The following is a 25,211-nucleotide window of genomic DNA, read 5'->3' as shown; positions in this document are numbered from 1 at the left end:
TGGGCTGCATCCTCCTGAGGCCGCATTTGTAGACCGATTACGTCACAGCGACGCGCCGAAGGCTGTCCAAATTACTACCATATCCCAGAATTCATAGCGCGGCCCAGCCAAACTCCAGTTTCCAGCAATGGCGGCCGCTACTAAGTTTTAAAATTACTCATACTAATCTTTCTCTTTACAAAGTCGCTAAGTTGGCAACACTGCCTGTTACCCAAATCAGAGAAAACACCAAATCACCGAAGCTCCAAACACCAGAAATACTTCAGTACTTTTTGCAGTCTTCGAGAGGCTGACATTTTACCTGTTTATATGAACCTTTAGCATCAGTCTTCTATACCTTTATGTCAGTAACTAATGAATTAGGACTTAAGAAACCAATCATTAAGCATTTTTTTCAAATAAGTAACGTTAGCTTGGTTAGTTTGATCGCAAGAAGCATGGTTATAATTTGTAGTGAGAACAGCTAGAAACAAGGAGTCTGAGTTATCTACCTTTGGTATTTTCCCCCCTGTTTTTTTCGGACAATCTTGAACTTTTTTCCAGCTGCTTTATCTGTCTCCAGGCTTAACTCAGGGACAAATGTCATACAATTCATGTCCGTTACACTGTGTGACAAGTAAAGATATGCAGTGTTTGCATGCAAATTCCCTGACACAGCGAATGGCTGAAATTGGCTGAGGAAATAGAAAGAGCCAACATAGCAGCAGAATCTCACGCCTCAGTACACTGTAAGGTGTCAAGAGAGTTGGCAAAGCCCTGCTTTACATTCAAGGCTGAGGAGGGCCATTCCAACCAAAGGTTATACACTTCATATTAGTTGAATGAAGTGAACAAGTCTAGATGAATGCCAAGAAAAAATTGGTGCCAAGACATGTTCTTTTTGTTTTTGTTTTTTTCATCACATACTGGCAGGAGTTTTGCCGCCGTCTGGTATCGATTCATCTGTGTCTTCATATGCTGGAGGGAAGGAACGACTTCACTTCAGTTAGATTATTTGAATGATTATGACAAATTATCAATACTAAGACATTTTTTCTTGTATCTCTAACTAAGTGATTTCCTTACTTTATAAAATCCTTCCTTTTTAAGATATTTTGAAATGAAATTTCAAGATTTGCACTTTGGATTTAAATGCTTCACAGAGAATTCAGTGTCTTTATGTAGTCTAGAAAAACTTTTACATTCATTATATCCCTTAATAACTCATATAGATTGTGACAATTGGAGTGGGTGTAAACTTGATTCAGTTGTAGCATGTCAGTGTCCTCTATTTGTGAAGTGATGAGAAAAAAATATTGGAAATTAGGAAAACAGAAAGTCTACTAAATGAAATAAGATTATTGTATAAATTAGGTGGGTTGAATTAGGAGGCACTGATTGAGTTTTCACAGAATGACCTAAACTGCTGAAATGTGTTGTTTTTAAGATAAATAGACAAACAGGAAAAAAAACCCCAAAAAAACCCAACCAAGATAGTTACTCACATATTATCCCTTTCTATTTATTGTTACTGTCAAACAGCTACAGCAATAAAAGTGTTTACACTTGTGGTGTAGCAGCTGTAGTAAAATCACAGAATGATGTACCCATTATTAAAACTCATCCATCTTATTATTTACTATATTTTGGCTCCCTCAAACTAATTGTTTGCATGAATCAAGCTCTCTATTCAAACGTAACTAGTTTACTATGACACAGTTAAGTGTCTCACAGGTTTGTGAAATAAAATATCTACTGTGAGGACCGAGGAAAGGTGATTGAAGCAAGTTTTTACAGTGCAGACCCACAACAAATACATCTGACTTGATACAGCTTTCAGACTGTAATTTCTTCTGTTGTCACTGTTTCTTTCTATGGGAAAATGATATCTGATATACTTCAGAAGATCTTTCAAGGAATGGAGCCTGAAATATAACTTTAATTTAGGCAGATCTCTTTATATCCCCTCATTAATCCATGTCTGTGCTCTGCAATGTTCAATAAAGGCTTCTAGTGCTCAAGCAAAGAGTAATATGTGACTGTTGAGGCTTTATCTTTCTTTTTGGAGAACATATGGAAGAAAACTGAATGCGCATACTGCAGGATTTGTTTTTTTTATTGTATATAGTCTTTAATTCTGGAATGGGAAGCTTTCCTTGCTTTTGGTCTTCCTCTCATTATCTCTGTAAATGGGCACTCTGTGTGATAATTAAATGCAGTAGAAAAATGCAAATGAATGGGACAAACAGAGCTACAAGTCTTGGTAGCTCCCAGTGGACAAGCCAAGCCAAGAAGTGATTCAGAGGCAACAAAGGAAACAGCCCTCATTGTGATAGCAGAGGAGCATTTAATTTTTTTAGTCAGTGGAACATAATGAATTGGTTCACTTTGTTTTATACAGTGTGAGCCTTTGACATTCATGCTCTTGTTAAAAACAAAACAGACCATGCTGTTCTGCTGACAGAACACATCTGTGAATGTGACTACATGATTTAAAAAATGGCGTACATTTTAGTTTCTCACGTGTAAATCTGTGTTGGTTTTTAATCTGACTGATTTTTAGTATCCATTGCACACTTTGCGCAGTAGGTATTATTTTTTCATATTTCGCTAACGAGCAAAGTCAAAGTAATAAAACATAAATACAGACACATCAGTGTGCATGCAAATAATAGAAATCCATCACAGTAAATATTTTTAGCTTTAGCTGGGCCTCCCTGGTGTTTGCATTTTCCCAAAAAATTCATTTAGACAGCTCAGCATGTGGAGTATGAGAAGGACAGGTTTTGACAGATGACTCCCATCAAGCAGACATGTCGGTTAAAGTAAGTTAGAAATGACACAGCTCATCTTCATCAAAGATCAACTGTCTACTTTGCTTTGTAAGGGTGAGACGGGGTGACATCCTACTCATCTGTTAAAGAAATTAATCATGCCATTTCTATTACTGATAATACCTTAACAAAAATAATCATGCTTTGTATGATTATTTTTGGTACTGTTCTAGTCATAAAAAAAAAAATCCATGGTGATGAAGAGCATTTAACCAGTAGGCTACTACCTTCTTTGATCAAGAAAAAACATGGGGTCCTCTGGTGTCAGCAGCTCCTTTCAGTTTGAGTATGCTACGATCACACTGGCTGGAAATCATCCGAAAACCAAAATTATTCTATGTGCAGTGATTTTGGCGTCTTTGATCAGGTGACCGGGTCAGCGACCACTTTTCAGAGCAACGATAGTGCTTGAAGACCGCAATAAAATGGCAATATGATAGAGATGGTCTATGATTCTGTCAACTCTGATAAATTGGAGAAAACCTCAAATATGTGCTGTCTACATGCACAATAATTCAGTCCAGGCAGAACGTTATCAATGTGAAACAAAATTACAGAAATTCCTCCCCAACCAGTGATGGAGTTGCTGCAGAACAGTGATTCAACTACAAATTAACACAGGATCTCAACAAGCTAACTTTTATATATAAATATAACAAGCATGCAACCGGTTGGTAACCACTTAAGTTCTTTCTTGCAAAGAAATGCATCGTAGATGTGTTGCACTCATCAGCACAGACTTATACTGATTGGCTGATCAACCAGTGCAATCAATCTGTGTGTTTCTAAACTACCTGGCACTTATTTGCAAGCCTTCACCAATCTGTCTGACAGTGACAGCAGTCAGTCAAAGTCAGACTGTGACTGTAGTGACAGGCTGTACAGTTGCCTTGTGACTGACAATGGTTGGCCAGAACTTGGTGTGCTGCACCAGTCACTTCAAGGTTGGTAAAATTCAGCCAATGCAATGCAAACCTTTACATCTACTTTATATCTAAAGGCCACCAGACAAACTGTGGATTATCTGAAATTGCGTTACAAGTAACGCATTACTGTAATCGGATTACTTTTTTCAAGTAACGAATAAAGTAAGGGATTACTGTTGCAAAAAAGGTAATTAGATTACTGTTACTTTCCCATAAGCACGCTGCGTTACTGCATTACTAAAACTTCTTTTTTGCGAGTGTGTCTCACGACAATGACGTAAGCGAGTGCGACATTCATGGCAACAGCTGTGTGCAGATCAACTATCGAGTGCAGGAGAGCATATGACCGTGCAGCGTTTAAAGCGTGGAAGTACTGACCTTACTTTGAGTTTGATTCCGTAAAAAGTGACAAAAACATTAGCGTCCGCTGTTCACTGCATGAGAAGAAACCTTCTTTTCACAGCGAAAAAAACCCCCTTAACTTCTGAGTAAGCACCGAGTACGCTGCCTGTCTTTCCTCTGGTGACAGGAACGGCAGGGTTTTAAAGCGTGGGTCGAGAGCTGATGCTGTGTAGAGGGTGTTCCTCTCGACTGTGCTGGCATATCTCTTCTTAAGATCTTGACTGATACTTTGCTTGATGTTTCTGACCAGTGCTGTGTCACCAATGTTGTCTTGGGTGTCCTGCAACAGATGCGCTACGAGAGACAGAGTAGGATTCTTTTCCTCAGACATCACAGTAGTCGCGACTTGCATTGACTCAAGGCCCGGACAATTTCTTGAGTGTTCCCAGTATCTGTCTCATTTAGAGTAAAGATATCTGTGCTACTCTTTTTGACTTCGGGAGACAGCAGCGCCGCACAAATTGCAGGTTGTTGTTCAAGGAAATGCTGGAGCATGTCATAAGCACTGTTCCATCTCGTGCAGACATCAGTCTTAAGCTTGTGAGTTGGGAGCTGTAATATTTTCTGTTTTTGCTCCAGAGCATGGTTTGCCACTGTGCTTCTATTGAAAAACCCAGTTATGCGCCGCACTCTTCCCAAGACTTTGGCTATTGCAGGCAGGTTTAAGGCTCGTTGTGATGCCAGATTGAGCGTATGGGCGAAACACTTCACATGCAGGTATCCCGCTAGCTGAGTGGCAATTGTCATATTAGAAGCATTGTCGGTGACAACCACCAGATTTTTGTCGGTAATCCCCCATTCCTGTGCTGGATTTTGCAGGAAATGGCAATGTTCGCTCCGGTGTGACTTTCATGTAATGTTCGAGTTTGGAGCACGTAAGACAGCAGTCGCCAGTCCGCTGTGAGATAATGAGCTCACATATGAATCCACAGCCCGTGAGGTCCATGCGTTGCAAGTTAATGCAACCCTTTCTGCTGTGCTCAAACTTTCCTCAACTTTACGTTTCACGTCTATGTAGAGATTGGGTACGGCTGTGTCAGCGAAAAAACGTTGTGATGGTATCATATACCTGGGTTCCAGCGTCTTGAGCATGTAAGAAAAGCCCTCGTTTTCCACAATGTTGTAAGGACGCAGGTCTTTGCAGATGAAGTACGTGATAGATTGTGGTATTTTCTTAGCTCGCTCTGAATTGCAAGATAGCTTTGCTAAGCTAAGAGTGTCCAGCGTTGGTTGATTTTTCAGTTGCTTTTTCAGAGCTAGCTTTGCTATCCTCGGTTAATGCTATTTTTGGATGGTGCCGTGTAAGGTGGGCCCTCATGTTCGTAGTATTCCCAGAGGACTTTATTTTCATACGACACACCTTGCAAATCCCGTGTGTCTCATATCCATCTCATTTGTTCCATCCTTGTTAAAAAATCCAAAATACGTCCAGACGTTTGATTTAAACACAGATGGCGCTTTCCTGATTTCTTTCTCTTCCTCCATCTTTGTATGATCAACTTTCCCATGTGCTGACCTAAACTCTGCTGACCTCACTAGAGAAAAAGCTCAACCACACCATCTGGTGGACTGGAAGTTTTTGTAACAAAATATCGATATCTGCTGTCCCTGTATCGATACTTTATTAGCAAACAAAATCGCGATACTACGCAGTATCGATTTTCCCCCCCCACCCCTATTGCCTACCCAGTCCCACTCTCTGTGTCTGTGAGCTCATCATACATCAGAAGGCCAACAAACACACCACTACAGCAAGACTGAGAACACTTTCCTTTTTTCTTTTTGATGCATGATTTTAATTTTTACATCTGGCAACTTTGCTTCTTTGGTTTAGATTCACTGCACTGCCAACAGCATCTCCTCTGCAGCAGGGGGCTGGTTTCAGTGAAAAAAGCTCAGATAAACTATATACTCTGCCAAACAGAAGACAGGCAAAGTTAGCATATAGCTGCTGAACGTACTGGAGCTTTGAGCAACAAAAAAAGAAATTGCTGCTATAATCTGACAGAAGTAGAGAAACGTGTGCCTTCTAAAACAGTCGACTAAAACCTTTATATGGTGATTTCATTCCTTTAGTGCAGTCATTGCTTTTTCACTTCCCTGTAAAACAAAATCATTAATTACATTCCATTAGAGATGTCTATTGGCCTGTCTTATGGCTGCAGTTGGAAACTTATGTATGACTGGTGCTGAACCAAAATGTAAATTAATGGACTGGAAAATCAAAACAATGAGCTGAAAGCTTTTAAAACTGTAGTACGTCACTCTTTATATATATATGTGTGTGTGTGTGTGTGTGTGTGTGTTTGTATTGCATGTGTAATAATGGAATTCAAACAATAAAAATCCTTTTTTTTTTACTGTCTCATGCATGTCTTTACATATTGTGAAGAGAAATACATGTAGTCATGTACTCACCTTTCTTTGTATTGATCTGTAAAACCACTCACATAAAACATTGCAGCTTTTTAGTATAGCTCTATAAAATCGCCAAGACCTTTAAAATAATTTCCTCAAGTCTGGTCAGAACTGAAGGACTTTGCAGTAATAAATGATGAACGTGCAGCCTTTTGAAAAGTACTTCTGTGTTCAATATATCCCCAAGAAAAACTTTAAATTCCCAATTGAGGTAACTGCAGTGGGGGGCAGGCAGGCTGCTGAGAAATGCTGCTAGTGTTGGTTGCCTCTATATTATTTTGGGAAATATAAGCCTGCTTGCTCCATTGCATTTGAATTGCCTTCAACTCACCTGCACATGGCATTCTCCTGGTGGGAATAACTGTTTATACTTGTGCCATATGTGTGTGCTTTTTTTCCTCAAGTCCTAACAAAAACAAATATATATTGAGCACTAAAAAAGTCATGCTGTTCTCTTTCTAGTATAGGAACTATAACATTGGTCAGGGGATGTGAGAGAAAGAAGATTAAAACCTTGTTACAGTGTCAAACACCAGTGATAGATCTGACAGCTTTGGGGCAGGTAATGTAATTCAGATGTCCCCACAGATTCGAATGCCAAAGACACTCAGTTTCACCACTTTAGCATGCAGTGGATTGTTACTCTCTTTGCACTGCCAGCACTTTACTTCAGCTTAGAAGTGTTAAAAAAAGAAAATCAAATCATCAAGATCACAATATCTAAAGCTGAGATGTGTGAGCCAAATAAAGCTCAACACACATAGAATTTTAAACACTATTTCAACATTTTGCATAGGTGGGAACCATTGTTACAGCCATTTATTATGGCTAAATAATACATTCATTTGCAGAGAGAAGCAGTTTTTTATTTTAGAGAGGACAATAAGAAATTTACATTTAGCACTTTATGACAGCAGAAGACAATTAGTTACATATATTGCCAATGATCTGTTGCTCTCAGTTTCTGCTCTTCTAGAAGAACAACTGTTTTCTTTAATAATTAATTATACTTGTATCACTTTGTTGCATATTAGAGAGTATATGGTTGAGACACATAACCATAAGAATAGAACAGCAGTGGCTCTGCAGCAAACAGGATAGGCCTTTTATAAGGTGAAAGTACTACAACAGTAGTAACTCACCCTTAATAGCTCTAAACAATCTAAACAATTTATTTGCTCTTGATAAAACGTTAGGCATATTAACATAAGGTCAGGAGATTGCTGTGGGGCTAAGACTGACTTGAATGATGCTGAATTTTCTGAAATCATTAATAAAATACCTACAGTATATTTGGTTCTTAGCTGTAAAGTCTGGTCCCTTTATGAATAATTCCAACATTGACTGTAATAAAAAAAAGGGGGGGGGGAAACTCAAAGTGAGTGTACTATTTTTCTAAGCATCAAAAATTCGCATAATTGGACTCTTCTTTAGTTTCAGAGTCTGATCTGTTTTGTCGAGTTCATTGTTTTAGCAGTCCAGAGGGCAAAATGGTGTCCTCCCACCTGAGTTTTTTTTTTGTTGTTTAGTTTTTTTTAAACCAGGTTTGTTAAGCTGAAATATTTTACAGCTGTTCAAATGCACTGATGACTAGCTGCTACAAAAGTAGCTTGTATACTACTGCATAGCACCGCACAAGCACATGGGCCAAATGGGAAACATCACCCACTGGCTCAATCTAACCAAAATATTAGTCATGTTACTACTGCCCCGAAGCACTTACAATAACCCTGAATCTAATGATCCACAGGTCAATGTTAGATAGCTAGCCCTTTGGCTAATTAGCATTCACCTTTGCTTTGACAGTGAAGAATTTCTTACCTTTCACCAGCCAAACTGCAGCACTATTGATCCATTCAGATATAGCTGTGTGCAGCTTTTGTTGTTTCAGCCAGGCAGCAATAAAATAGAGGTGGAAGGTTTCTCCATAATTTCTTTGTAATACCTCACCAAAGTAGAGTTCAACAAGGGCTTTTAAGTGGTCTGAACACGGTTGCAGCTGCAATGTGTAATTCACAAGTGGTGGATCAAACTTGCATTTTGGTTATGATGTTATTATTTATCTGCTTTTGAGAGGTGATTTAAATATTTGTGGCGTGAATCAGATGGAGATTTGACAGGTGTGGGCTGCAGTTCGTGGGAGAAGGAAACTAAGCAAGGGTGCCCAGTACTCCCTCTCCCCAGTCACCTCTTCTAGCTTACAGAGGAACACCAGAGTGTTCGCAGACTATCCAAAAGATATACTGTGATCTCTACAGCCTATGCTGGGTCTGCCCCAGGCAGTCTTCCTGGTGTGACATGCCCAAAACACTTCGCCCAGGAGGCATCCTTACAAAATGCCCAAATGACCTCAGTTGGCTCTTTTCAGATAGCGATTCCAAGTGGGTGGATTCAAGGTTAAAATTTTGCCAACTTTAAGATGGATGATCGAAGCAGCTGTCAGTGGAAGTGACGGATAATACTAATTGACATATGAGAGGATGTTAAATGGGTCAATTAATCGGTTATCTGTCCTTTATGTAGACCAACAATCAGCACTAAAGTAATGCGCACAGAGTGAATAACTTTTTGGCCATTTAGTTTTTATTACACATCCTCCAACAGCTTGACTAATTCATAGTCAAGCTGGTAGAGGATAATTCATCTGTGCAAGAAATTTCAGAAGCTGTGTGTAGCTTCCACAACTGGGCAGCTTTCAATCAAATGAACCAGGTAAAATATTTTCAAGCCAGTAATCCATTGTTTGATTCCTCCTCACTCAGTGGTATTCACAGAGAGCTGATGGTATCATTCCTGCTCTTCTGTCAGTATGTGGTCCTTTCTGGTTTCAAATATATTTTTCTCTGACAGCTGATACTTAATGTCTCACACTCTTTTTGTATTTAATTATATCATATGGTGTTAAATGCTATTAACTTAATTGCTTGTTCCTTTAACATTGTTTACACACTATATTAATATTTGTAGTGTAGTGTCAGCCAATGTGTAGCAACAGCTGCTGCTGTAACCATCAGATATAGTAAACAAGTCAAGGGAAAACTGGGGGGAGGAGGGGATTCTTTAACTAATGGATTGAAGTCATCTATTTTTGAAAAGTGGGGAGACTTTTAAAGAAATAACTGAAAATCACAGTGGGGTGCAAGCTCAGGTCTAGGCTAATTAGAGCTAACCCACCACTGTCTCTGCCACAAATAGTCTGCTGGTCATATACAACTGCCAAGAGACGTATTCACTGTGTCTATATGAAATCAAATGAGTGGCTTCACTCAAAGTATATACTATGAACAGTGTATTACACCACACCTTTTAATCTTTGAATTCGTGTATTTTCATGCTTTACACCATGCTTTCATCCTTTTCATTGTGCTTCTTGATAAAAGGCTTGGCCCATGACAACCTATTCCATGAAGCTGTCTACACACTGTTCTTGAATTAGTCCAAAGGCCACATGAAGTTTTTAGATCTACATCAGCATCCTCTGACCCCACTCTGTGATTTTACGTGACCTATCACTTCATGACTGAGTTGCCGTCATTCCCAGTTGCTTCTACTTTCTGAGTAATCCTGGCAACAAAAAGAACAACAAACAAATGAGCAGATATGCCAAAGAAATCACATAAAATCACAACAGCTAATTTATTGGCTGTTCAGGAGCTTTTCATCACTTCACATCATTCTTCCTTTGCTCATCATGTTTTGCAGCATGTTAAATTGCAGATGGTAAGATTGATGTTTTCTTTTCTTTTTTCTTCTCAAGTGCACTTGGGAATTTTCATAAAATGTCTTTTTTTTCCATTACAGACTTTTGTAAAAGTGGACTTATCTGCTGTGACTTCACCTACTGGTTTGTTAACTACTATTTTGAAGCCTCAAATGTGTCATTTTAGCCATCACTGCCTTTGCTTTTTTGAAGTCAGAAGTGTCCATATTTGAAAATTAGCCTGTTTTGTTGAGAGACACTTGGAACCTGACTGGGGAAACATACCTCTCTTGGAGACCTAACATCTACTTAGTAATGTAGATACTGTTTAAAGCCCCACAGGCACACTTATCTGAATGACTTAATGACAGAAATCATAATTCAAACATTTCATGATTTCTGTCATTATTGTTACAATCTATAAACATGTTCAAAAAAATCATTCAAATAAAAGGTCAACATTAGTACAATGCATTCCTATATGCCAAAAGCTCAGACTTTGGAAGCTCTATTTTAGACAGTTTTTTAAATTCTTTGTTCTCCATGACATTATTGAGACCAGTTATCTCAAAAATGGTCATCTCAGACATACAGCTGCACACCAAAATGCAGTCCAGACCTCTTGTTTGGCAGCTAAATTAAAGTTTTCATAAACGAAGGGGCAAGGGAGCTAAAATAATTTGCTTTAGAAAGAGGGTGAATGGAAGTGTTGCACCAAGGCCAAATAAGCACTATTTTGAATGTTCTATGGGCTTAGCAGGAGTTGATAAAATAATTTCACTCCAAGGTCTATTTTTCTATCTGCCTGACTCTTTTCTGTACTTTTTTCACTTCTTCTTTATCTGGCTTCCTTCATTCTTCTGCTTCTTCTGTCCCTTCTTCACAGCTGTCAAGAATGAACAAGAAGTCCTTGAGGTGCTGAAAATTTTAAAGTTTACTTTTGCACAACTGCACAGAGTCCAATGGCTGATTATGCTGTGTGCCTGAAACCTTCACAGCATTGACAGATTTGACATCTAGTGTATTTGTTATGGCCATTTTAAAGAGTGAGAATAAACCTTGAACCACAGCCCCTTTTTTCTGCAGTACACAATCACTGCAAAGAAGACTAACAGCTTTGAATGACGTCTACAGTAAATTTCCAATTCTGTGCCACCAGGTCATCCCTAATAGGAAGGCTGCCATGTTACGTGTTGACAGTCTTTGTTTACTTAAACAGGACAGTAGGGTGATATTCTGATAAAGATAACAAACCTACGGTCTTTTTTTATCAGTAGCTGAAGGCTGATGCAAAGTTCACCATCAGTGTGTTTGTCCTGTTCAGCTAAGTGAAACGGAGAGCCTTGAAAGGAAGTCTTGGGAAAGCAGAAATGTTATCATTTAAATAGGATTAATGACAGAGGGAAAATGTAATCAAAGACTACACTTCGCATGGGTGAGTTCTAATTGTACTGTCTTTGTCTCAGCCTTGATGATAAGTAAACCAAGGTAGAACAATTAAAAATACTCATAGTTCATGTTTGAGATTCTACTTGTATCCCAGAGGTACAGAACTGTGCAAAAGTTTTGACGTCTTTATATTTTGCTTCCATCAAGCCAGATTTTGTGGTAATCTTTGAAAGTAGTCTTGTACATTAATTCTCCAGGCCAAGTCTTATAAAATTTGTAACACTGCCTGCTTTTTCACTTATTTTCTGTCCTTGTACCTGACCATTTTCAAATGAATTTTTAATTTCTTTATTTGTTAAGCCACGTAAACATGTAACTCTAACCTATGAATCACTCAAGCACAAAACTCTAGAAATGAACGATGTTGTCTACCCATAACAGACAACTAAGAATCAGCAAATAATCAATTTTAAATTGTATCTTAAGGTAGTAGCAACCTGTGGCAAAACCACATAATTTCTTCCTGTTTCTTCAGGTGAATCATCAAAAATGCCAAAGATGGCATAGTGTCATGGGCATAGATGATTTCTAAAAATCAGTTGGCCAAAAGCTTGGCATATCTTGGAATGGTGTGCAGCATGCCCTTAAAAAATTTGAGGAAAATGGACAAATTGACAAATTCAGATATTTATTAGTATCTGAAATTCATGTTCTTAAGTACAAGAAAAAAATCCAGCAGACCTGACACAGAACCTAAGAGATCCATCTGAAACCTTAAGTTGTGCCATTTACTATTTGCCTCATTAGAAATGGTCTTAGTGGAAAGGAGAAGCATGGAGAAAAGGCTGAAGTAGGTCAGATTACATGAGAACTGTGCTGATAATAAGTGGTGAATCTAAAGTTCTGGTAAAATCTTTGTACAACAGCAGTCATTTGTATAACATGATGGAGGCTCTGTTATGGTTTGGAGCTGCATTTCAGCCAGTGGTCTTGGGTCAAGGCTATCAAAATTGATGGAATTATGAACACAAAAACTGCAGTGAGATTTGGTTTCACCATGAAATACCATCTTTATGACATGCAGACCGTTGATGTGAAACGATGCTAAAGATACATTGAGATGGAGGCACATGATTCGCTCTGGTGACCACTAAAGGAAGCAGCAAAAGAAGAAAAACATAATACCACCTGGAAAGTGTCTGATATACAAAGGCCTCAGTTTTTCAGCATGGCATGTTAAAAGTATACCTGGAAAAAAAAGCACACAATACAATACTATCAGTCATGAATTGGCCTCCTCAGAGGCCAGACCTCTGCATTATTGAAGCAGTGTGGGGTCATCTTCACAGAGAATGGAACAAAAGGTAGCCAACATCCAAAGAAGAGCTTTGGGATGTCCTTAAAGAAGCCTGGAGAAATATTCCTGAACCCTACTTAAAGAAATACCAAGAAAGTTTGCCTCAGAAAATTCAGGCTATGTTGAAGATGTAGGTGGTCATACCAAATATAGATTTTCAAGCTTTTTGAATTGTAGAAATTGTTTGTGCCTTAAAAACTGTATTTCCATTTATGTCTGCAAATGTTTCAAGAAATTGCTGCACCTACTTCCCCTTTTCTTTGGAAAGTGTAAAGTAATGAGGGGTGGCTCAAAACTTTTGCACAGTACTTTATTTCAGTATTGTGATTTGCTAAATGTAATTAAATCAGGCAAGAATGAAATGCATCTCAGAGCAGACACAAGTTGAGTGTCGCACTAAAAATGTTTTTTTTTTTTAGCTTAATGTGTCAGTGTGATAGACAAAGTTATTTATCATTTCTCCAGCAAGTGACATGCATTAAAAGGTCAGCGCCATACATGTGTGTGTGTTTGATTGTGTGTGAGGTGACAAAATGAATTCAGTTTGAATTTCTGTGACAAATGGCAGCACATGCAGCTGCAGAGGGCAGAATGTGGCAGGCCTTTTGCCAGTTTATGACTTCCTGCTTTAGTTACACAATTATAGTGTCAGGCTAGAATTTTCCTATTTTGTTAATATTGGTGTGTCATCCATAATATGGGTATTATTTCATCAGCTGTCACTAGTAGGAAGGATGTGAATGGCGGCAACGGTGGCTCCATTCCAGATCTTAGTAATTCTGAAGGTTGAGAGTAAGACTTCAGTCATTTAGTTTGTGTATGCACATTCCCTTCATGATATGTTTGAAATATGAAAATTGTATTTAGTATGGCCATGACGTCTGTGCTTGAACCTTGTAGACCAATTAAATAGAGCAAAAAAGATCTCCAGAGACGGGCTGTGTTGTTGTCTGTCAGTAACAAGAATCTATAGCCAAGGAGCCTCAACATCACCATGCTAAAGTCATGACAGTGCTAAATGGTGTCAGTTTTGCAGGTTTTTTTTTTTCGTAAACAGATGATGGTCCATCATCTTCTTCTTATCCTTATCAGGGTATAGGGCAAGAGGTGGGGTACACCCTGGACAGATCGCCAGATGCAGGGTTAACACAGAGAAACAGACAACCCTTCGCACTCACATTCATACCTATGGGTGGAATTCTGTGGGTGAAAGCCGGTGTGCATGGAAAGAACCTGCAAAGAGCACTCCATACAGAAAAACACAAGGAAGGTGGTGGAATCAAACGCAGGACCTTCTTGTTGTTAGGCAACAGTGCTGCCCAACTGATAATGGTGCTGCATGAAAAGTTAAGGTATCATCTAAGTGACTAGACTTCACACTCTGGAAATTTTACAGACATTACAAACCCATTCTGATCTGTCCTGTGGTGAAACTGGTGAATTAACAGACAGCCAGAGTAGCTTTGTTTAAGAACAGTGGGCAATGTTTTAGCTCAGTGGGATGTGCTCGCTGGCACTCAGGAGGTGGAGCGCAGGGTCAGCGTTGGGAACACCCAGTGCATCCAACTGTGTGTGGTGTGTGTGTGCAGAATGAATGTGAGTATGTTTGAATACGTGAAGGTAGTCTGTAATTTAAAGGTCCTTTTAGTACTTGTTAAAACCAGAAAAGCACTATTAATGTTCACCATTTAACTTTTTATCCAAATCAGTCTTAGCTGTATTTACCAGTGTAATCAAAGGATACCTGTAATTAGCTCAGCATGTTACAACCTTGTTTTTGCATTCTTATGTTCAGTATTGTTCTTTTTCCATATTTCCATAACAGAAAAATAAGAAATGATCCTACCTTCTTTCAGAGGCTTGCATATCCATCATAAAGCAAACTGTTCCTTTGCAGTCTGCCGCCATAGCTCAGTTAGTAGAGCATGAAACCAATGAACTGTACAAGGGCAGAGACTTTACCCGCCCCCTTCTCTTTTCCTGCCTTCCTGTCCAATCATCAACAGTTATTTCTAATAAAGACAAAAATGAATGAAAAAGGAATGAGGGGAGGGGTGGGGTGGGTGAGGGGATACGGCCACTGAAAATGGTTCCAACCATAGGCTGTATATTCCAACAAGTGAAGTCCCCTCCTGCTGACCACAAAAAAGAATACAGGTTTAAGCCACTTATGAGCTGGCTTCAATTTATAAACCTGGAAGCTACGTCCATCTTTGTGTCTGCTGTGTCAGATCAAAGTGCCTCAGAGAAAAGCTTCCTGTAGGTGACACTGTTGTCAGGTCAAGGGCTGCATCGTTCCAAGGACTCGGCCGTGAAGAACACCATCTCACTTTGATGAGAACAATATTTTAGCTAAATATATATTCTGGATAAATTAAAGCATTATCAAGTTGTCTGTGGTTTCCTTTATTTGTCCTTCCCCCTGTCCTGTCCTGCAGGATAAACATCAGTGATTCACCACAAATTTCTTTTTGTGATTCTCTATATGCAGCTGTTTTGTTTTGTGTTAGAGATACCTCTGCAAATACAAGAAACAAATATCTAGAAATTGTTTTAAATGATTCCACCAGTCCCTCAACTACAGAGAACAGATATCTGTTCTCCCCCTGTTCTCCTCTTCATCTCTAAGCTGCTGCTGGCTCCTCTTCCTAACACTGCCGAAATTGTCCAGGGGTGAAAAGCCTCTGTCCCTTCACCTCTCAGCTCTCACCGGTGGGTTTCTCAGTCTCTCCTGACTCTACTCACAGAAGGAAAACAACCATGGCGATTAACAACAAAAGCTGAAAACTTTATCAAGTCTCTGTTAACAATCGGATGAAAACACAATTTGCTCTTAGAATCACCTGTATATATTTTTTATATTTTAATCATAATAATGGATTGCATTTATATAGCGCTTTGAGGGTCTCGAAAAGCGCTATATAAATGCAATCCATTATTATGATCCATTACAATTCCATTACAATTCCACTATTCATTCATTCATTCTCACATTCACACACTGGTGGAGGCTACAGTTGTAGCCACAGCTGCCCTGGGGCAGACTGACAGAAGCGAGGCTGCCATCGGCCCCTCTGGCCATCACCAGTAGGTGGTAGGTGAAGTGTCTTGCCCAAGGACACAACGACCAAGACAGACAGAGCTGGGGATCGAACCAGCAACCTTCCGGTTACAAGATGAGCTTCCCAACCCCCGGAAACACGGTCGCCCCTCAATCAGAGACAAATTAGAGACAAAAATAAAATTAAAAAGGGGAAACAGAACATATAATCCTGCAGAAATGTTGGGCTTTACAACAAAGGCGACAGGCTCAGATTGTATGATATAAACATGCCAAAAATTGTGCATTTACTGCATGTCTTATTATTAGTTGCTCTATACAGCAGTGTTTCCCAACCACATAGATGTGCCGTGAGAAATGATCAGGTGTGCCGTGGAAGATTATCTGGTTCCACCTGATTACTGTAAGTGACCGGCATGGCTGAACATTTACACTCTCTTCCACTAGAGAGCAGTACAACTACCTGCTCTAATTAAATGGGTTGCCAACTGCCAGTAAAACAGAAGAAGACAAGATGACATTACATAACAGTCATCTTTGGTGATGTACCCGTGATTTTTCCAACCTGAAATATGTGCCGTGGCTCCTAAAGGTCGAGAAACACTGCTATACAGGATGAGAGCTCATGTAAATATGACTTTAGCACATGATGGTTAAGTCAGTCTGTTTCCTTATCGCAGTTCATGGATCAAATGTTTGGCCCAGTAAACATACTTAGTTTAAAAAGTGAACTGTCTGCTTGTTTGTTTGTTTGTTTTTGCTAAAACATTTAAGACAAACCGGCCCAACTTTGACAGAAAACTAAACTAAATAGCCAACCAGCCAAAGTATGTTAAGTGGCGATATCACTAATGTCACATAACTTGGCTGAAAGTTAGGTAAATTTAACTTCAATTTTCTTCCTTATGCTAACATTTGTTCCATTGGATATTTGAGAAAGATAAAACTCAGTGCTTACTTTTAAAAGTTCATTTCTGGACCGCTTCACTTCAACCATCCACCATTTTTTCCAAAAAACTTCTTCAAGCTTAGGATTGGCAATGAATCTTGGAATAGGGTGGGTGTGAGGTAACTTCACGTGTGTGTGCCATTCCTCAATCCTCTCTTTTCAGTAACGAAGTAAACTTTCATTTTGCATTGATACCCATTACCTTTTAAAGGGCACAAAATGCACCACAAAGACACCCACAAACAAAAAAATCAAGTAAAAAAAATAAGCAGAAACATTAATAGGTAGAGTGGCCATTTATGTTGTGAAGATACTTTTACTCACATTAAAGTTACCTGGATCACTAGAGTTTAAATATCAAAACACAAAGCACTGATGAGAACCTGCATGAGCTGCGAAACCCCAAATAGCCACAGTGGATATTAATATGTTAGCGTGTTGACCCAGAAGCATATGGCTGTATTTTTTTTTTTTTTATGTAATTAAAATATAAACTGCCTTTGTGAGGTCAAAAGAAGCATCTCTTACTCTTAATCTTCTTATGAGTTTGATTCTAATTAACAAAGACAGAAACTGATTCTTCTAGAGGCACAAATTACCTGCTGCTCTGCTGTCAACATCTGCATCACGTAAAATCATGTAAAAGCCAGGATTAGTGCTCTGTGAGTAACATCCAGGTAAAATTAGACCATAACAAGTGAACCCGCAAAGGTTTCAGCTAACACGTCTGCCTTCAGTATACAAAGTGTCTCATTAACAACTCTGAGTAAAACATCTGATCCAGAAAACCTCCATTCGCCAAAGTTGCTAGCATCATTTCAGCAAATTAAAAGTTATTTACAGTGTTTACTTTTATGATTTATGAAACCTGTATTTGTTAAAACTTGTTGTATAACTAAAAAATAGAAAAAAAAAACCAGATTCATGTGACACTTGTACATTGCTACATTCCTGAAAAATATCTCCCCTCTTGCAGCTCTGTCTTTTCCCCAGTAATGGTGATATATTCCTGTTGGCCAGCTGCCCAGAATATGAAGATGTTTACACCCAATTATGCCATTTCAAAACAAAGCCACACCGACTGAGACTTTTTATGCTTGTAATGACTACTATTATTTTTGGCTTATCATCCTCAACAGGTTAAGAAGGACTAACTTGTCCCAAAGTGAAGGGACACATCTTAATTTCTGTACAGGCTCTATATAAATAATAGAAGTGGACAGACAGTAGTGGGTGTGGTGTTATAAGGAAAATAGCAATGTGGCTAATCCTAGGCCAGAGAAATAAACCTGTTTTAATTTTCTTTCAAAGACTTACTTGGAGTTGCACATCCTAAAAATATGTATAAACATGATAACGAGCAATACAGCGCACTTGTTACCGCTTCTATGCTAAAAATACTCCTATCAGTTCATAGGTGTCACTGTTAATTAAGTGGAAACAGAAGAAAAACTCAACTGCAAAGTGAGATTTCTGACATTTTTCTCCAACAATTTGCTGTAATAATGTGTGAAGTGTGAGTTTATAAATAGCAACAGAAAGGCAGAAAATCTGTTTTTTTCCTTGTAGTTTTACTGAAGTAACTTTAAATTCATGAGCCAGATTGCAGTGAAGGTCCTCCTTCAGTTCTGTAGTCTAGCTCTTCAGTTGAGAGGTTTGCATTATGGAGGAGTCCCTCTTGGCCTAAAAACCACAGGACGACTTCTTCTTTCTGTGCACTCAGATTTTCTCTCTGAACAGCTGGCTTTTTGGCTAAGAGCTGTCGAGCTGGCAAGAGCTGGATGATGTTTCCTCCTGGCAGTGATAGAGCTGCTCTCTAGAATTATTTCCCCCCGTGCAGGATGCGTCTCGCTGTGTTTAGCAACCCAGGAGACGGGCATCACATCTGGTCCTGCACTCAACAGCGACAGGCAGTGAGAGCTAAATTCTCCTAATGACGGCTGGCTGGCCAACGGCCTGATCCACCAGGGCCTGGGTGTAAAGCTGGCATCCTGCTCTAGTAGAGAGAGAAATCCAAATATGGGGACCTATATGATTTGTGAAACATTGAACACATTTGGGGGGGTTCACTGGGTGCCTGAATGGAAATGAGAAAGGTTTGAGACTGAACCTGCTGCTGCATGTTTAGCTCTGCTAGTTTTCTCCAAGGTCACACTCTGTGGTCTGAAAGCTGTTGTGTCCAGATGGATGGTAGGTCAGCTACATGATGGATACTATATGTTCATATTGATTGATACAAGACAGCAGGGATTTAACTCAGGGCTGGTTCATACACTACAAGTATCTGCAAGGTTTTTAAGTGGAATAAAACTTAGAAATCAATGATTCTGTTGTTGCTGGATGTTCTAGTTTCTCTTTGGTCAAAGTTGTAGTAAATAATCATGCCTGCTACATTAGCGTTCTCCACAGGGTGTAAATCTGTGTCTGACAATGTTGGAAACTGGTAATTTCATTGGTTAATTTTCTGTGAACACTGAAATCACAATTTTAATAGCTCATAAACCTCCTAAGTCTCATCTCTGGTTCAAGCTCTGTTGTTGTTACTACTTCTTCAGTGACAGAAGTGATAAAGGCAGAAATACAGAGATAGAATGTAATGAAGTACAAATATTTTGTTACTGTACTTAAGTAGAATTTTCAGGTATCTGTATTTTACCTGAGTATTTATTTTTAACACATATCTGTACTTTCTGCTGATTACATCAAACTGGTTTGAGCCTGAAAAGCAACACATAAAAGGCAATCCTAATGGTGTATCAATCACCAAAGATTATCATATCCAAAGACATGAAAGAGGTAATATAATTTATGCATTATTTATAGTGTCATAGGGGTTACAGTGGGCCGTTTTTTCATTGGTTTGTTTTGTTAATTTGTGATAAGTTGTGGTAGCGGCATTTCAGCTTTACAGAAGAGAAGAGAGCATAAAGGGAGTAACTTTTTTTTAGTATCAGGAAATTTCAAATGCACTGTTTCTATAAGCTCATCAAATATCAGCAATATTAGTAAGTAGTGCATTTGATAAACTGGAAATTTAAAACTTATGCATAAGTCATCATTTGTTAAATAAGATATTGAATCTGTATACACTGCAAAGTTATGTTTTAGTTTTCTTCATATCATAAAATGTCCTACAAAACAACCTGAGGTATACTTACTTTGTGTTATTTAATGGCTGCATGAAAATGCTCATTTTTGTGAACGGGTTAGTTTGGCAGACTGTGTTGGATTTAATGTAAAGAAGAACATGTTGGACTGGTGCACAGTGGTGCTCATGGCCAGAGTTGGGTTACATTAAGGGTAACAGGAATGAAAATGAATTTAAGCTGATGATTCTGAGATTCAGTCATTTAATTCCACCTTCATACAAGCTTTATACCGTCTTAAAACGTGACGGTATACTACATAAACAGTATACTGTCATTGTAGAGGATGAACATCAGCCAAGAAAACTCATGAAACATCTGCTTACATCTTGTTGAATTCAGTTGTGTGTACTCCATAAAGAGCAGTAAACCTGCAGGTCAGCTGATCATAGCTTGTACACAAAGAAAATCCACTGGCGCTCACAACCAGTGTTGGGTAAGTTACTTTAAAATAGTAACTTAGTTACATAACTAGTTACCGTGCTCGTTACCACAATAATAACGTAGTTACTGTAACGCGTTACTTAATAACGCGTTAGTCCCAACACTGCTCACAACAGAACTGATTATTTGAAGGCAGACTCTTCAGTAATAAAACAGAGAAAACCCCAACAATCATATGACCCCTTATGAGCAAGTGGTTGGCAACAGTGGGAAGGAAAAACTCAGTTTTAACAGGAAGAAACCTCCAGCAGAACCAGGCTTAGGGAGCAGCAGCCATCTTTTGTCTTTAAAAGAGTTTACTTTCTTACTTTGAGTACATTTCAGAGCCTGTACGTTTTCACTTTTACTTGAGTAAAGAAATTTAATCAATACTTCAACTTTTACCAGAGAATTTTTAGATAGTATATTATATCTACTGTATAGGCATATATCCTAAATATTTAAACCAAAATCCGTATCCGTATATTATCACATCTCACTTAGGAGTAAAAAGAAACCTCTAAGCTGGACAGAAAATCAAATTTGATTTATATTTTGATGTACATCACCGATATTAAAATATAGACAATTAGATAAGATAAGATAAGATTATTTTTCTTTTAGCATTCCTCAGCCCTAAATCTTAAGCGCCATAATGTCCTCAAAAATGTTTTATTTTCCTTAAATTAGGGAATAATTAAAGACAGCAGCAATGACAATAAGTGTATATTTTCCAAAAACTGATAAGAAACCAAAAATTAACTTAATGTGTTTATCATTTGTAATAAATATCTGTTTTTCCTTTTTTTTACTCTCACATTATCTTGTTTGCAATAACAATAATTTAAAAAAAAAGAAAGATTAGATAATAAAAAAATGATGATTAGCCTTACCAGCAATATCCTCTGCTGCTGAATGAAGAAAGAGTTGCCATCTGGGAAACTTAGATTTTCTGTTGAGGAAGTTCAAACATCAAAGACTTTGCCTAAAAACATCCAAACAAATACACCCAAAGAGATTGTTAGCAGTGTACCAACATATAGACAGTTAACGCATATCAACCTCATTTCCTACAAACATCTCAGCTGGATATCACTGAGAGTGTTATAAAACTGCTGTAGTCAGAAGTCTGCTGTCATGAGATACAGAAGCACAATGAGCGCTTTGAATATACTCCAGAGTTTGCTTGCAGTAATGTGATGGTCATTTCATGCCTTTTTGGGGCTCACAGATACACACTCCTTTATCACTGTGAAGAGTTTGAAGAAATTTGTTTGGAGAAGTGCAGGGGCTGACTTGCTCTGTACGACAGTTCCGTTCAAAGATTCCTTGTTAAAAGAAGTTGGGACTGATCTTTGGAAACAGGAAATAACAGGCTTTTAATCTCCTTAAATGTCTGTGAGCCCGTCTGATGTACAGAAACAGTATGGAGACGAACCTCCGACTCAGAATAGATTTTGGTAATCAAAGTTGCTTCTTCATGAGCACTGAAACAGAGTTTTACTTTTAAAAAACATAGTTTTGTGCGAGAGAGAGAGACCCAATACAATATCATCATTATACTCAGCTCACAAAGTGATATCATTGCAGCTTTAAACATTTTGCAATCTTCCAAGTGGTAAACTGAACAAAACTGAATATGTCTAAGATCTTTTTTTAGTCTTTTTGCTACAAACAGAACGACTGACCAACCCTGTGAATAAAACCCGTCAGCAATATTGCATCCACATGATAAAATGACTGAGCCTTACACAGGAGTATCATATCTTGTATCTTGTTTACTTAACCTTCTTTTCAATACATGTTCAGAAAATCAGCGTCCGTTTCACTGCCTCCTACAGGACACTCTCTTCTTCCACTTTCTTACAAACATTAATGTGACACAGAGCCGATACTGCCTCTCCTGGCATTACCATTGTAACAACACACTCATTCTATCTGTTTCTTTCAGATGAATAACAGGAACTTAGGATGTATGTATCTATGAATAATAACTATTATGCATACCCATATATTTATATAAACAACTAAGTTCTTGCGATACCACAGTAGATTACTTTACTATTAAAGTATTTTGAATGTGGGACAGCAGTCACCAGTTTTCTGTGATATAATGAGCTCTTTTGGTCTAATAATAACGTGATAGTGAAAATGTTGAAAAGTTGATGCAACCCTTTGTGCTGTACTCAAACTTTCCTCAATTATTCTTTCCTTCTACAGTATGCAGAGAGAAATCTTTAAAGGTGATAGATTTGCTGAAGTGTGATGTAGTTTTTCCATGTTCAGCGTTTCTAGTGTTGGTGAGCTTTTCATTTGAGTAGACTTAATGTTAGCTTAATCGTCCTCAGCTGATGTTAATTGGAATTATGACCCATGAGATGAGCTTTCATATTGGTTGTATTCGCAGAATATTTTCCTTTTATACAACATTTCTTGCAAATCCCTTGTGTCATATTCATTTCCTTTGTCTTATCCTTCGTAAAATAAATAAATCCCAAATAATTCCATATAAGTGATTTAAACAAAGACAGTGCTTTTTGTTCTCCAATCACCCCATGTTTGTTTTAGCCACTTCCTCCCGATACTGACTGTTATCTCTGCTATTTTACTGGAACCTGTTCCTCTATTATTCATCCTCCACCCCGGTCGGCTCAAATGACTGCACAGTTGTGGAAAACATGTGGCATGCTAGCTTTAGCTAGTGCTACTTGATGATCCCGTTTTTGTCTTTGCCTGTTTATCCTTTTTTTGTACATTACCAGCTAACCTCACCGCATCTGACACATTTTATCAATCTAATGTCAGTTAGTAACTTGTTCCACTATTTTGGTTGTTTATTGATGTTCATCAAACAGCTAGTAGGTGCATTACCACCACCTTCAGGCTGTAGTGGTGCATTACATACTACTAAATGGAAAAAGTGCAAAATAGTTGTTTTTGGGCAAATAAATAAACAAGTAAAAACAAAATAAAAACAAAATGTTGCATAAATTAGCATTTTTCTGAATAGTTTAATGACTATCTGAGTGCTCATGCCTATCCCTGATTATATTGTAGTAAACTAACAAACAAAAACAAAGAAACAAAAACCTAAACAGTAACAGCCGTCTCCACCCCTCTGTCAGACTTGGTGCTGGTTTAATACCTTGTTTTCAACATGGATCCATTTTAGTGACTAGATAATAACCTTTTTTGATGGTTGAAGACTTTCAGTTGGGGAAATATTGGATCAGAGTAAACAATTCTAGATGATTTATTATCATTATGTAACACATGACTGAACAACAAAATTGTAGAAGCAGTCCCTTTATGAAACTCAAAAACAACAAAAAATGAAGAAATTATTTAGTAATTTTAAAAAAATCTGTTTTTCATGTTAAGTGCGGAGGTTTCATTGTCTCACAGCCTGAGGAAAGAACCTGCTGTGAAGTCTTGTGGGATGACAGCAGATACGTCTGCTTGTCAGACAGCAGCAGGGTGAACAGGGGTGTTGCTTTTTTGTTTTTGGTTTTTTTTTCAGGTGCTTTAGGCCCTGACACCTCACTGGTATTTCAGAAGCTTGGTACAACATTGGTGCTGGTGATATTCTGGGAGATTCTGATCACCAGCTGCAGAGTCTTCTCCTGGGGTGTATATGTCCATTATCAATTGATATTTTCAGTCCGAATACAGTGTAGTAGAAGCTAGCAAGAACTGAAGTTTTAAGCCTGTTGCATTAATGTTTTGGCCTCCTTTTATTTTATTTATTTGTTTATTTACTATGTTTGAGAAATGATTAGTAAACCAACATCTATAAACTGACAAATACAGGTACCTGCTACATGGCAGCAGTAACCGCTAAAGTCAAGCTATGTCTAAGCTCAGTTATGGCACCTCTGGTCAGTTTTTTGGGTTCTGATCATTTACTGATAATGCAAATGCACAAAAGGACCAGCCAATTACTCCCAGTATATATGGCTGCAGCACACAGACAGATGCTATCTGCTAATTAGTGTAAGAAATAGGCTCTAAAACATTGTTTTAATGGCTGATGCTTTGTGTTTTAACATCAGGGATTGAATCCCTTGGAGCCAGCCTCAAGTGGTCATTAGTGGAACTGCAAGTTGATGTGTCAGTGGCTGCTAGGCTTTCTTTACTATGGTGGAGATGTTTGATGATCATGAAAAGTATCAAAGACAAAAAATCTGATTAAGCATACACCATACAACACCAATGGGAAAATCTCTCTCTCTCTTTTTTTTACTACTTTATATCAGAAGGTTTCAATTTTATTTTATGGTTGAGGTGATGCAGTTAGAATAAGCTAGGAGAAACCTACCATGCTCGTCCATTTGAGAGCTAGCAGTACTGATATTTTACTCAGCAATATGACAAATATGTGTCAGAAAAGATGCAGAAACTGTTGAGGAATCCTGAGTTTGACTTTGGAGCCTTTTGCTGCTAGTTTTTCTTTTCGGGTCGACCTTGAGGAGCCCTCCCTCTGCTGCCTTTTCACAGCACACTGAACAGCAAAAGGACAGACAAGGTGCATGTTAAGTGAAGGTGGTGGCTCCTGTCATAGTCGACCTGGGTGCTATCAGGACGGGATCAGTCGTCTGTGTCTGGATGACAGAACTGCCTGCGTCTC

The sequence above is a fragment of the Haplochromis burtoni genome, unplaced genomic scaffold (assembly GCF_018398535.1).
Source record: "Haplochromis burtoni strain Fernald_Lab_line unplaced genomic scaffold, NCSU_Asbu1 Contig_33, whole genome shotgun sequence".
In the NCBI taxonomy this organism is placed as follows: Eukaryota; Metazoa; Chordata; class Actinopteri; order Cichliformes; family Cichlidae; genus Haplochromis; species Haplochromis burtoni.
Note: the sequence above shows the minus strand (reverse complement) of the source record.